The following is a 14702-nucleotide window of genomic DNA, read 5'->3' on the forward strand; positions in this document are numbered from 1 at the left end:
TCCGTCCCTGTTGAACCCCTCTTGCTCTTTATTAGTTGCAATGGGACACTGTTGCATTGGCAGACACATTACATGAAGCCAAATACGTCAGATATGTGATTCATTTGCATAGGCCTACATATCTCTCAATGACATCAAGGCATGATTTCACAAGCTTATCTGAAGTCACAACTTGGGTCCAACCTATCTTATACTTTATGTGCAGTCCCCTTGCAATACTTACTCACTGAGTATGTGTGCTATTTATGTCAGAGCTACGTTGATGGCCCAAAGCATCTCTGACAGCTTTAGATACTTCTCAATTTGCTTTTCATCAAATTCTTCATTGAGGATGTTATTGTTTAGACTTGAGATCTGGAGCATCTATTAGGTTATATTCTTGACAGAATGTCAGTTGGATTACATAGAGGCATTGATGTGTCTGGTTCTTCCATTGCAGAAATAAAAGGTTCCTACAAAAACATGAACCTGAGATCCCGAAAGAAGCAGACAGACATATTTAAACTGTTTTATTGAATAGAGGGACAGCAATTTTTTTAGATGAAAGATCAAGTAGGTTTATTCCATTAATAAAAAATGGATTTGAGATGAGCTTGATTACCTTTGTTGTCACTCCATACTGCCCTTATGGGTCCCAATCAGTCCATTATGAATAGAGCAATTAGCTCTGATTATTAAGCTCTTCGTGAAGCCTCTGCCAATTCATCACAAGACCATGTTCCATTTATCAACCCTTCTCGAGACTGAGCCTGATGGCACTCATATTTATACCCCGTCTGTCTGTCTGTCTGTCTGTCTGTCTGTCTGTCTGTCTGTCTGTCTGTCTGTCTGTCTGTCTGTCTGTCTGTCTGTCTGTCTGTCTGTCTGTCTGTCTGTCTGTCTGTCTGTCTGTCTGTCTGTCTGTCTGTCTGTCTGTCTGTCTGTCTGTCTTCAGCAGCAGCACTTGGTCAAGAATGACAGAGACTGTGGGCACTTTGTCCTTGTCAGTTGAACATGTGGCAAGGGTTGAGGAACCTACTACTTTCTTAAACACTTTACTTGACACTGAGAGTCATAACACATAACACGTTATGACATGGTCATAACCATGTCGTAACATCTGACATAACCTGTTATAATATGGCCATAACACTGTCATAACACATTTTTAATTTTTTTTATTTAACCTTTATTTAACCAGGTAGGCATGTTGAGAACAAGTTCTCATTTACAATTGCGACCTGGCCAAGATAAAGCAAAGCAGTTCGACACATACAACAACACAGAGTTACACATGGAGTAAAACAATCATACAGTCAATAATACAGTAGAAAAATAAGTCTATATACAATGTAAGCAAATGAGGTGAGATAAGGGAGGTAAAGGCAAAAAAGGCCATGGTGGCAAAGTATATACAACATAGCAAGTAAAACACTGGAATGGTAGATTTGTAGGGGAAGAAAGTGCAAAGTAGAAATATAAATAATGGTGTGCAAAGGAGCAAAATAAATAAATAAATAAGTACAGAGGGGAAGAGGTAGTTGTTTGGGCTAAATTATAGATGGGCTATGTACAGGTGCAGTGATCTGTGAGCTGCTCTGACAGCTGGTGCTTAAAGCTAGTGAGGGAGATAAGTGTTTCCAGTTTCAGAGATTTTTGAAGTTCGTTCCAATCATTGGCAGCAGAGAACTGGAAGGAGAGACGGCCAAAGGAGGAATTGGCTTTGGGGGTGACCAGAGAGATATACCTGCTGGAGCGCGTGCTACAGGTGGGTGCTGCTATGGTGACCAGTGAGCGGAGATAAGGGGGGACTTTACCTAGCAGGGTCTTGTAGATGACCTGGAGCCAGTGGGTTTGGCGACGAGTATGAAGCGAGGGCCAGCCAACGAGAGCATACAGGTCGCAGTGGTGGGTAGAATATGGGGCTTTGGTGACAAAACGGATGGCACTGTGACAAACTGCATCCAGTTTATTGAGTAGGGTATTGGAGGCTATTTTGTAAATTACATTGCCGAAGTCGAGGATCGGTAGGATGGTCAGTTTTACGAGGGTATGTTTGGCAGCATGAGTGAAGGATGCTTTGTTGCAAAATAGGAAGCCGATTCTAGATTTAATTTTGGATTGGAGATGCTTAATGTGAGTTTGGAAGGAGAGTTTACAGTCTAACCAGACACCTAGGTATTTGTAGTTGTCCACAAATTCTAAGTCAGAACCGTCCAGAGTAGTGATGCTGGGCGGGCGGGCAGGTGTGGGCAGCGATCGGTTGAAGAGCATGCATTTAGTTTTACTTGTATTTAAGAGCAGTTGGAGGATATATATATATATATATGTAAATATATATGTATATGTATATATGTATATTTAATTGGAATAAATGTGTAGGTGTCATAACCAGCCATAAAAATAACACACTTTATGACACTGTCATGACATTGGCCTCTTTGAGTACAGGGAGGACAGTTGACCCCCTCCCCCCCTTTGCATCATCCCCCAACCTACCTTCCCCCACCCAGGCCCTGTGTGAAAGGGTTGTAAAAACTCTAAGAGGAGAATCTCTTGCCACATGGCCCATAGAGAGACACAGGAAATTCTTCCAACTCACAGAATTGGGGAGCCAAGCGACATTTGTGTTCTGGAGAAGGTATGAAAGATTGGTGAAGAATCCAGCTACGAACTGGTCCGCTTGGTACAATTTTGTGATACTCAGAAGAGACAATATAGCCATATTACCATAAAACGGTTTATATAATAGCCTCAGCCTTGAGACTTGCATCAACATGGTTGTATAGAATGTATTAATAAGGATAAAGCTATTTGTAATACATTGAGATGCTATGTACTGATGTTAACCTCTATGGGCTAGGTGGGACGCAAGCGTCCCACCCGTGGTGCAGTCCATCAACAGCAGTGCATTTCAAGAGCGGCAAATTTGAATCCAAATAAATGTCAAAATTCAAATTTTTCAAACATACAACTATTTTACACCCTTTGAAAGATAAACATCTCCTTAATCTAACCACGTTTTACGATTTCAAAAAGGTTTTACGGCGAAAGCATAAATTTAGAGTATGTTAGGACAGTACATTTACAAGAGTTGTGTGTAATGTTTTGTCAATTCAAAGACAGGGTCACCAAAACCATAAAACCAGCTAAAATGATGCACTAACCTTTTACAATCTCCATCAGATGACACTCCTAGGACATTATGTTAGACAATGCATGCATTTTTAGTTCTATCAAGTTCATATTTATATCCAAAAACAGCGTTTTACTATGGCATTGATGTTGAGGAAATCGTTTCCCTCCAATAACCGGCAGTCAAGTCAGCAACACAAATTAAATAATTAAAATTAGAAAACATTGGTAAAATATTATATTGTCATTTAAAGAATTATAGATTTACATCTCTTGAACGCAATCAACTTGCCAGATTTAAAAATAACCTTACTGGGAAATCACACTTTGCAATAATCTGAGCACTGCGCCCAGAAAAATACGCGTTGCGATACAGACAAGCCGTCATGTTGGGGAGATCTAAAATCGCAAATACTATGTAAATAATCCATTACCTTTGATTCTCTTCATCAGATGTCACTTCCAGGTATCACAGGTCCATAACGAATGTAGTTTTGTTCAAAAAAGCTCATCATTTATGTCCAAAAATCTCCGTCTTGTTAGCACATGATCTAAGCCCGCCGGACTTCACTTCATGAACGAGGGGAAAAAATATATTTCCGTTCGTTCAAACATGTCAAACGTTGTATAGCATAAATCATTAGGGCCTTTTTTAATGTGATAGAATTATATTTCTGTACCAAGCTTAACTCAGTCATCGGCACGCCCCCAGGGACACAGACAGGACCAGGCGTCATGTGACATGTTCACTATAAAACTATACCCTGATTTACATTTCTGCAGACCAGGCCTCCACTCAATTGATGAGTTGGCCAATAGGTTTGACCATCCAATCCATCTACTGAAAGTGAACCATACCACGTGGTTAACTTTTAGACTATTGATACCGACAGAATAAGAACAAGTCTTTGATATTAATTATTAGTCTGCAGCTAAGTAAATTATATCATTGAACGCGAAGACCAACGAAACATCCATTCTATGACGACATTAATGAATGTCGCTTTGAAAGATCCATTCTAACCGGAGAGAGAGAGAGAGAACGCAGACAAAACTCTCCAACAGAACGACGCTCCAACAAGGATCCCGACGACACACTGAGCGTAAATATATATTGATTGCAATTGTTCCCGAATGAGTGAGTGTTCAATTGTCAATTGTTAATATTAATGAACTCTGTGTACCTTCTCAGCTGCCCTTTATGACCCATTGTCTAACAGACCAGCCATGCCTGTTTTAGCCCACTAGGGCACATTACTCTACCAATTCTTTGTGATGATAATTACTGTTTGTATACTTTCTGTGAATTAATTAGTTTAGTAAATAAATGATTTTAAGACAATTGATGTATGGATGACTCTTAGTAAAGACTGGGTTCGTGCAGATACAACAATTTACGACGTTTGGAATGAGACTGGACGCGAGGTAAAATACACCATTTAAACCAGAAGATAATTGGCCTATACTATAATAGAATATAATATATAATGTTATAATATAGGAAAGTTATATTAGGAAAATTATAACTTTGTAATCTGAATATTTTCCTTGGTGCCCCGATCTCCTAGTTATTTACAATTAAACGATTAATCAGTTTAGTCGCGTGATAATAATTACAGGGAGTTAATTGATAAACATGTCTTCAGTTTAATGGTACCCCAAAGACACGACAACACTGTCAAGAAGCATTATGACCATCACAATCATAGCCAGATAGGCCTATCACATACAGGCCCTTATATCTGTCATCAGCCAAAAAGAGGGTATCTTGACATGCTCCTGAAAACTGCTCCTGCATTCATCACAGTCATCAGCAACAGAGCATTGGGGTAGGTGCATGTATCACATCAATTTGTGTGCGATTACAATGACAATGACAATTTAATATGTTCAATGTAAATTGTTTTTATATAACATAAATACAGTTGAAGTTGGAAGTTTACATACACCTTACCAAACTACATTTAACCTCCGTTTTTCAAAATTCCTGACATTTAATCCTAGTAAAAACTCCATGTCTTAGGTCAGTTAGCGTCACCACTTTATTTTAAGAATGTGAAATGTCAGAATAGTAAAGAGAATGATTTATTTCAGCTTTTATTTCTTTCATCACATTCCCAGTGGGTCAGAAGTTTCAATACATTCAATTAGTACTTGGTAGCATTGCCTTTAAAATGCTTAACTTGGGTAAAATGTTTCCGGTAGCCTTCCACAAGCTTCCCACAATTCATTTTGGCCCATTCCTCCTGACAGAGCTGGTGTAACAGTCAGGATTGTAGGCCTCCTTGCTCGCACACGCTTTTTCAGTTCTGCCCACACATTTTCAATAGGATTGAGGTCAGGGCTTTGTGATGGACACTCCAATACTTTGCCTTTGTTGTCCTTAAGCCATTTGCCACAGCTTTGAAAGTATGCTGAGGGTCATTGTCCATTTGGAAGACCCATTTGCGATCAAGCTTTAACTTCCTGAGATGTTGCTTCAATATATCCACATAATTTTTCTTCCTCATGACGCCATCTATTTTGTGAAGTCACCAGTCCCTCCTGCAGCAAAGCACCCCCACAACATGATGCTGCCACCCCCGTGCTTCACGGTTGGGATGGTGTTCTTCGGCTTGCAAGCCTCCCCCTTTTTCCTCCAAACATAACGATGGTCATAATGGCCAAACAGTTCTATTTTTGTTTCATCAGACCAGAGGACATTTCTCCAAAAAGTATGATCTTTGTCCCCATGTGCAGTTGCAAACCATAGTCTGGATTTTTATGGCAGTTTTGGAGCAATGGCTTCTTCCTTGCTGAGTAGCCTTTCAGGTTATGTCGATAAAGGACTCGTTTTACTGTGGATATAGATTATGTTGTACCTGATTCCTCCAGCATCTTCACGAGGTCCTTTGCTTGTTGTTCTGGGATTGATTTGCACTTTTTGCACCAAAGTATATTTATCTCTAGGAGACAGAATGCGTCTGCTTCCTGAGCGGTATGACGGCAACGTGGTCCCATGGTGTTTAAACTTGCGTACTATTGTTTGTAAAGATGAACATGGTACCTTTAGCCGTTTTGAAATTGCTCCCAAGGATGAACCAGACATTTTGGAGGTCTACAATTTTTTTCTGAGGTCTTGGCTGATTTCTTTTAATTTTCCCATGATGTCAAGGAAAGAGGCACTGAATTTGAAGGGAGTCCTTGAAATACATCCACAGGTACACCTCCAATTGACTCAAATGATGAGTCAGAAGCTTCTAAAGTCATGACATCATTTTGGGGAATTTTCCAAGCTGTTTAAAGGCACAGTCAACTTAGTGTATGTAAACTTCTGACCCACTGGAATTGTGATACAGTGAATTATAAGTGAAATAATCTGTCTGTAAATAATTGTTGGAAAAATTACTTGTGTCATGCACACAGTAGATGTCCTAACCGACTTGCCAAAACTACAGTTTGTTAACAAGAAATTTGTGGAGTGGTTGAAAAACGAGTTTTAATGACTCCAACCTAAGTGTATGTTATCTTCCGACGTCAACTGTATACTGTTGACACATAGGCTATGGTGTAATGGAATGTTTTGCCTTGTGTGGTAGGTTTTGTGGGTTTTAACACTCTTATGTATGTGTCATAACCAGCCATAAATTAACTACCATGGTAGGCTATGTGGGTTTTGACACTCTTAAGTATGTAAAAAATCTAATCAAATTGTATTAGTCACATCCACCGAATATAACAGGTTTAGACCTTACAGTGAAATGCTTACTGTAAATTCCAGACTATGAGCCGCAACTTTTTTCCCAGGCTTTGAACATTGCTGCTTAAACAATGACGCAGCTAATATATGGATTTTTCCCGCTTCCAATTTTTTTTCTTCCAAAAAAACACATTCTGTGACGTGCTCAGTTTTTTGGCGGCATGAAGCTTTCATTAGACCAATGAAATTGCTGAACGGGTTACGGTCAAACAACTTTTTTGTTTACTGTTTAGATTAAATCGAGCGCTCTCAAACTTCCCATCATTCTGATTACGGTAGTCATTTTGTCACCCTCATCATGGCAAAGACACGGAGAAATGCATATGATGCAGCTTTCAAGTTGAAGGCGATTGATCTGGCTGTTGGAAAAGGAAATAGCGCTGCTGCACGGGAGCTTGGTCTTAATGAGTCGATGATAAGACGTTGGAAACAGCAGCGTGAGGAATTGACTCAGTGCAAAAAGACAACTATGGTAAAGCTTACTGCTAATTTTGTATTTTTTGTTACAAGCCGTGTTTCATTAAAGCCTATTTATTTTTGTTACAAGCCGTGTTTCGTTAAAGCCTATTTATTTTTGTTACAAGCCGTGTTTCGTTAAAGCCTGTGTAAAGTTAATTTGTTTCAATGTACCGGTAGGCACCTGCGGATTATAGACATGTGCGGCTTATTTATGTTCAAAATAAATTACAAAAATTAATTCAGTGGGTGCGGCTTATATTCAGGTGCGCTTAATAGTCCGTAAATTACGGTACTTATGAGCCCCTAACCAACAATGCAGTTAAAAAATATATGAATAAGACTGTGAAATAAAAAGTAACAAGTAATTAAAGACCAGCAGTAAAATAACAATAGTGAGACTATATACAGGGGCGTACCGATACAGAGTCAATGTGCGGGGGCACCGGTTAGTCGAGGTAATTGAGGTAATATGTACATGTAGGTAGAGTTATTAAAGCGACTATGCATAGATGATAACAACAGAGAGTAGCAGCGGTGTAAAAGAGAAGGGGCGGGCAATGCAAATAGTCTGGGTAGCCATTTGATTAGATGTTCAGCCTTACAGTGGGGGGAAAAAGTATTTGATCCCCTGCTGATTTTTTACGTTTTCCCACTGATAAAGAAAGGATCAGTCTATAATTTTAATGGTAGGTTTATTTGAACAGTGAGAGACAGAATAACAACAACAAAATCCAGAAAAAAACGCATGTCAAAAATGTTATAAATTGATTTGCATTTTAATGAGGGAAATAAGTATTTGACCCCCTCTCAATCAGAAAGATTTCTGGCTCCCAGGTGTCTTTTATACAGGTAACAAGCTGAGATTAGGAGCACACTCTTAAAGGGAGTGCTCCTAACCGCAGCTTGTTACCTGTAAAAAAGACAACTGTCCACAGACGCAATCAATCAATCAGATTCCAAACTCTCCACCATGGAAAAGATCAAAGAGCTCTCCAAGGATGTCAGGACAAGATTGTAGACCTACACAAGGCTGGAATGGGCTACAAGACCATCGCAAAGCAGCTTGGTGAGAAGGTGACAACATTTGGTGCGATTATTCGCAAATGGTAGAAACACAAAAAAACTGTCAATATCCCTCGGCCTGGGGCTCCATGCAAGACCTCACCTCGTGGGGTTACAATGATCATGAGAACGGTGAGGAATCAGCCCAGAACTACATGGGAGGATCTTGTCAATGATCTCAAGGCAGCTGGGACCATAGTCACCAAGAAAACAATTGGTAACACACTACGCCGTGAAGGACTGAAATCCTGCAGCACCCGCAAGGTCCCCCTGCTCAAGAATACATATACATGCCCGTCTGAAGTTTGCCAATGAACATCTGAATGATTCAGAGGACAACTGGTGAAAGTATTGTGGTCAGATGAGACCAAAATAGAGCTCTTTGGAGGGAATGCTGCCTATGACCCCAAGAACACCATCTCCACCGTCAAACATGGAGGTGGAAACATTATGCTTTGGGAGTGTTTTTCTGCTAAGGGGACAGGACAACTTCACCGCATCAAAGGGACGATGGACGGGGCCATGTACCGTCAAATCTTGGGTGAGAACATCCTTCCCTCAGCCAGGGCATTGAAAATGGGACGTGGATGGGTATTCCAGCATGACAATGGCCCAAAACACACGGCCAAGGCAACAAAGGAGTGGCTCAAGAAGAAGCACATTAAGGTCCTGGAGTGGCCTAGCCAGTCTTCAGACCTTAATCCCATAGAAAATCTGTGGAGGGGGCTGAAGGTTCGAGTTGCCAAACGTCAGCCTCGAAACCTTAATGACTTGGAGAAGATCTGCAAAGAGGAGTGGGCCAAAATCCCTCCTGAGATGTGTGCAAACCTGGTGGCCAACTACAAGAAACGTCTGACCTCTGTGATTGCCAACAAGGATTTTGCCACCAAGTACTAAGTCATGTTTTGCAGAGGGGTCAAATACTTATTTCCCTCATTAAAATGCAAATCATTTTATAACATTTTTGACATGCATTTTTCTGGATTCTTTTGTTGTTATTCTGTCTCTCACTGTTCAAATAAACCTACCATTAAAATTATAGACTGATAATTTCTTTGTAAGTGGACAAACGTACAAAATCAGCAGGGGATCAAATACCTTTTTCCCCCACTGTATGGCTTGGGGATAGACGCTGTTTAAAAGCCTCTTGGACCTAGACTTGGCGCTCCAGTACCGCTTGCCATGCGGTAGCAGAGAGAACAGTCTATGACTAGGGTGGCTGGAGTCTTTGACAATTTTTAGTGCCTTCCTCTGACACCGCCTGGTATAGAGGTCCTGGATGGCAGGAAGCTTTGCCCCAGTGATGTACTGGACCGTATGCACTACCTTGCCTTGAGGTCAGAGGCCGAGCAGTTGCCATACCAGGCAGTGATGCAACCAGTCAGGATGCTCTCGATGGTGCAGTTGTAGAACCTTTTGAGGATCCTAGGACCCATGCCAAATCTTTTCAATCTCTTGAAGGAGAATAGGTTTTGTCGTGCCCTCTTCACGACTGTCTTGGTGTGCTTGGACCATGTTAGTTTATTGGTGATGTGGACACCAAGGGTCTTGAAGCTCTCAACCTGCTCCACTACAGCCCCGTCGATGATAATGGGGGCGTGCTCAGTCCTTTTTTTCCTGTAGTCCACAATCATCTCCTTTGTCTTGATCACATTGAGGGAGAGGTTGTTGTCCTGGCACCACACTGCCAGGTCTCTGACCTCCTCCCTATAGGCTGTCTTGTCATTGTTGGTGATCAAGCTTACCACTGTCATCGGCAAACTTAATGATGGTGTTGGATTTGTGCCTGGCCGTGCAGTCATGAGTAAACAGGGAGTACAGGAGGGGACTGAGCACGCACCCCTGAGGGGCCCCTGTGTTGAGGATCAGCGTGGCAGATGTGTTGCTACCTTCCCTTACCACCTGGGGGTGGCCCGTCAGGAATTCCAGGATCCAGTTACAGAGGGAGGTGTTTAGTCCCAGGGTCCTTAGCTTATTGATGAGCTTTGAGGGCACTATGGTGTTGAATGCTCAGCTGTAGTCAATGAATAGCATTCTCACATAGGTGTTCCTTTTGTCCAGGTGGGAAAGGGCAATAGAGATTGCATCATCTGTGGATTTGTTAGGGCGGTATGTAAATTGGAGTGGATCTAGGGTTTCTAGGATAATGGTGTTGATGTGAGCCATGACCGGCCTTTCAAAGCACTTCATGGCTACAGACGTGAGTGCTACGGTTTGGTAGTCATTTAGGCAGGTTACTTTAGTGTTCTTGGGCACAGGGACTTCAGTGGTCTGCTTAAATAGGTTGGTAATACAGACTTGGACAGGGAGAGGTTGAAAATGTTAGTGTAGACACTTGCCTGTTGGTCAGCGCATGCTCGCAGTACACATCCTGGTAATCCGTCTGGCACTGTGGCCTTGTGAATGTTGACCTGTTTAAAGGTCTTACTCACATCGGCTGCAGAGAGTGTGATCACACAGTCTTCCGGAACAGCTGGTGCTCTCATGCATGTTTCAGTGTTATTTGCCTCGAAGCGAGCATAGAAGTAGTTTAGCTTGTCTGGTAGGCTTGCGTCACTGGGCAGCTCTCGGCCATGCTTCCCTTTGTTGTCTGTTTGCAAGCCCTGCCACATCCGACGAGCGTCAGAGCCAGTGTAGTATGATTCAATCTTAGTCCTGTATTGTCATTTTGCCTGTTTGATGGTTCGTCGGAGGGCATAGCGGGATTTCTTATAATCTTCCGGGTTAGAGTCCCGCTCCTTGAAAGCGCCAGCTCTGGCCATGAGCTCAGTGCAGATGTTGCCTGTAATTCATGGCTTTCTGGTTGGGAAATGTACGTACAATCACTGTGGGGACGACGTCATCGATGCACTTATTGATGAAGCCAATGACTGATGTGGTGTACTCCTCAATGCCATCGGAAGAATCCTGGAACATATTTCAGTCTGTGGTAGCAAAACTGTCCTGTAGCTTAGCATCTGCTTCATCTGACCACTTTTTTATTGACCGACTCACTGGTGCTTCCTGCTTTAATTTTAGCTTGTAAGCAGAAATTAGGAGGATATAATTATGGTCAGATTTGCCAAATGGAGGGCGAGGGTAGAGCTTTGTATGCGTCTCTGTGTGTGGAGTAAAGGTGGTCCAGAGTTTTTTTCCCCTCTGGTTGTACATTTAATATGCTGATAGATATTTGGTAAGACGGATTTAAGTTTCTCTGCATTAAAATCCCCGCCCACTAGGAGTGCCGCCTCTGGGTGAGCGTTTTCCTGTTTGCTTATGGCGGAATACAGCTCATTGAGTGCGGTCTTAATGCCAGCATCGGTCTGTGGTGGTATCTCGACAGCTACAAAAAATAAAGATGAAAACTCTCTAGTTAGATAGTGTGGTCTACAGCTTATCATGAGATACTCTACCTCAGGCGAGCAAAACCTCGAGACGTCCTTAGATATCGTGCACCAGCTGTTAATTACAAAAATACATAGTCCGCTGCCCCTTGTCTTACCAGACGCCGCTGATCTATCCTGCCGATACAGTGTATAACCAGCCAGCTGTATGTTGATAATGTCGTCGTTCAGCCACGACTCTGTGAAGCATGAGATGTTACAGTTTTTAACGTCCCGTTGGTAGTTTAACCTGTTAGGGCTAGGGGGCAGCATTTGCACGTCTGGATAAAAAAAATGTACCCGATTTAATCTGGTTACTAATCCTACCCAGTAACTAGAATATGCATATACTTATTATATATGGATAGAAAACACTCTAAAGTTTCTAAAACTGTTTGAATGGTGTCTGTGAGTATAACAGAACTCATTTGGCAGGCAAAACCCTGAGACATTTTCTGACAGGAAGTGGATACCTGATGTGTTGTATTGACTTTAAACCTATCCCATTGAAAAACACAGGGGTTTAGGAATATTTTGGCACTTCCTATTGCTTCCACTAGATGTCACCAGCCTTTACAAAGTGTTTTGAGTCTTCTGGAGGGAGATCTGACCGAACAAGAGCCATGGAACGATGATGTCCCATTAGACACCTGGCGCGCGAGTTCATGTTGGGTACCCTCGTTCCAATACGTTATAAAAGAGTATGCATTCGTCCACCTTGAATATTATTCATGTTCTGGTTAAAAAAGGCCCTAATGATTTATGCTATACAACGTTTGACATGTTTGAACGAACGGAAATATATTTTTTCCCCTCGTTCATGACGAGAAGTCCGGCTGGCTTAGATCATGTGCGAACAAGACGGAGATTTTTGGACATAAATGATGAGCTTTTTTGAACAAAACTACATTCATTATGGACCTGTGATACCTGGAAGTGACATCTGATGAAGAGAATCAAAGGTAATGGATTATTTACATAGTATTTTCGATTTTAGATCTCCCCAACATGACGTCTAGTCTGTATCGCAACGCGTATTTTTCTGGGCGCAGTGCTCAGATTATTGCAAAGTGTGATTTCCCAGTAAGGTTATTTTTAAATCTGGCAAGTTGATTGCGTTCAAGAGATGTAAATCTATAATTCTTTAAATGACAATATAATATTTTACCAATGTTTTCTAATTTTAATTATTTAATTTGTGACGCTGACTTGACTGCCGGTTATTGGAGGGAAACGATTTCCTCAACATCAATGCCATAGTAAAACGCTGTTTTTGGATATAAATATGAACTTGATAGAACTAAAAATGCATGCATTGTCTAACATAATGTCCTAGGAGTGTCATCTGATGGAGATTGTAAAAGGTTAGTGCATCATTTTAGCTGGTTTTATGGTTTTGGTGACCCTGTCTTTGACTTGACAAAACATTACACACAACTCTTGTAAATGTACTGTCCTAACATACTCTAAATTTATGCTTTCGCCGTAAAACCTTTTTGAAATCGTAAAACGTGGTTAGATTAAGGAGATGTTTATCTTTCAAATGGTGTAAAATAGTTGTATTTTTGAAAAATTTGAATTTTGACATTTATTTGGATTCAAATTTGCCGCTCTTGAAATGCACCTGCTGTTGATGGAGTGCACCACGGGTGGCACGCTAGCGTCCCACCTAGCCCATAGAGGTTAATCTTCCGCGTAGGTCATCGATTTTATTTTCCAATGACTGCACGCTTGCTAGCAGAAAGGAAGACAGTGGGAGTTTATTCGATCGCCTACCAATTCTCAGAAGGCATTCCGACCTCCGGACCCCTTTTCTCCGCCTTCTCTTCATACAAATGATGGGGATCTGGGCCTGTTCCCAGGAAAGCATTATGTCATTCACGTTGGGCTAATCGGACTAGTTAAAGGAAAAAAAGTATTCTGCCAGTTCATGTTGAGTAAACACTGTTCTGATGTCCAGAAGTTATTTTCGGTCATAAGAGACAGTAGCAGCAACATTATGTATAAAATACATTAAAAAAAATAAGTTACAAACAATGCAAAGAAACTAACAAAAAACACAGTTGGTTAGGAACACTTAAAATGTCAGCCTTCTTCTCCGGTGCCATCTTAATATTTGTAGGTGTCATATCCAGCCATAAAATAACACAATAGTGTCATGACCATATTATATCAGGCTATGACAAGTTATGTCAGATGTTATGACATATTATGACATGGTTATGACCATGTCATAACGTGTTATGAAACTGGGTGTCAAGTAAAGTGTTACCGAAAGTAGTAGTGTCCTCAATCCTCAAGAGGGTATAAGTATGAGTGTCATCAGATATGAGTCACAACAGGTGTAAATATATGGGTCATAACAGTGTTATGACCATATTATGACAGGGTATGGCAGCCGTTATGACATATCATGACATGGTTATGACCGTGTCATAACGTGTTATGACACAGGGTGTCAAGTAGAGTGTTAATTTACTTTCTACCATTTTTGTGGAAGAAGAACAGAGATTACAGCAGCTTTTGGCCAGCAGCAAGCTACAACACAAGATACTGTAACACTCACCCACGGCCAGAATGGAACTTTTAGTATATCACGTCAGCGTTAACCATGCCAAGGTCATGCCTGGAGCCATCATGCCTCAGTAAGGCGGTCCTGAGGCTGACCGATGTTTGTCTGTGTTGTTTGATCAGGAGAGGAAGACAGCAGACAAAGGACCTGTGTCTACTCCCAATGCATTCAGGGAATGACTGATGAGTGTTATTGTGTGGGGCGGCAGCGAGGCCTAGTGGTTAGAGCGTTGGACTAGTAACCGAAAGGTTGCGAGATCCAATCCCTGAGCTGACAAGGTACAAAGCTATCGTTCTGCCCCTGAACAAGGCAGGTAAACCCACTGTTCCTAGGCCATCATTGAAAATAAGAATTTGTTCTTACATCTAGACGTTCCGCTAGCGGAACACCTGCT

Source organism: Salmo salar, chromosome 04 (genome assembly GCF_965601325.2).
Source record: "Salmo salar chromosome 04, fSalSal1, whole genome shotgun sequence".
NCBI lineage: Eukaryota > Metazoa > Chordata > Actinopteri > Salmoniformes > Salmonidae > Salmo > Salmo salar.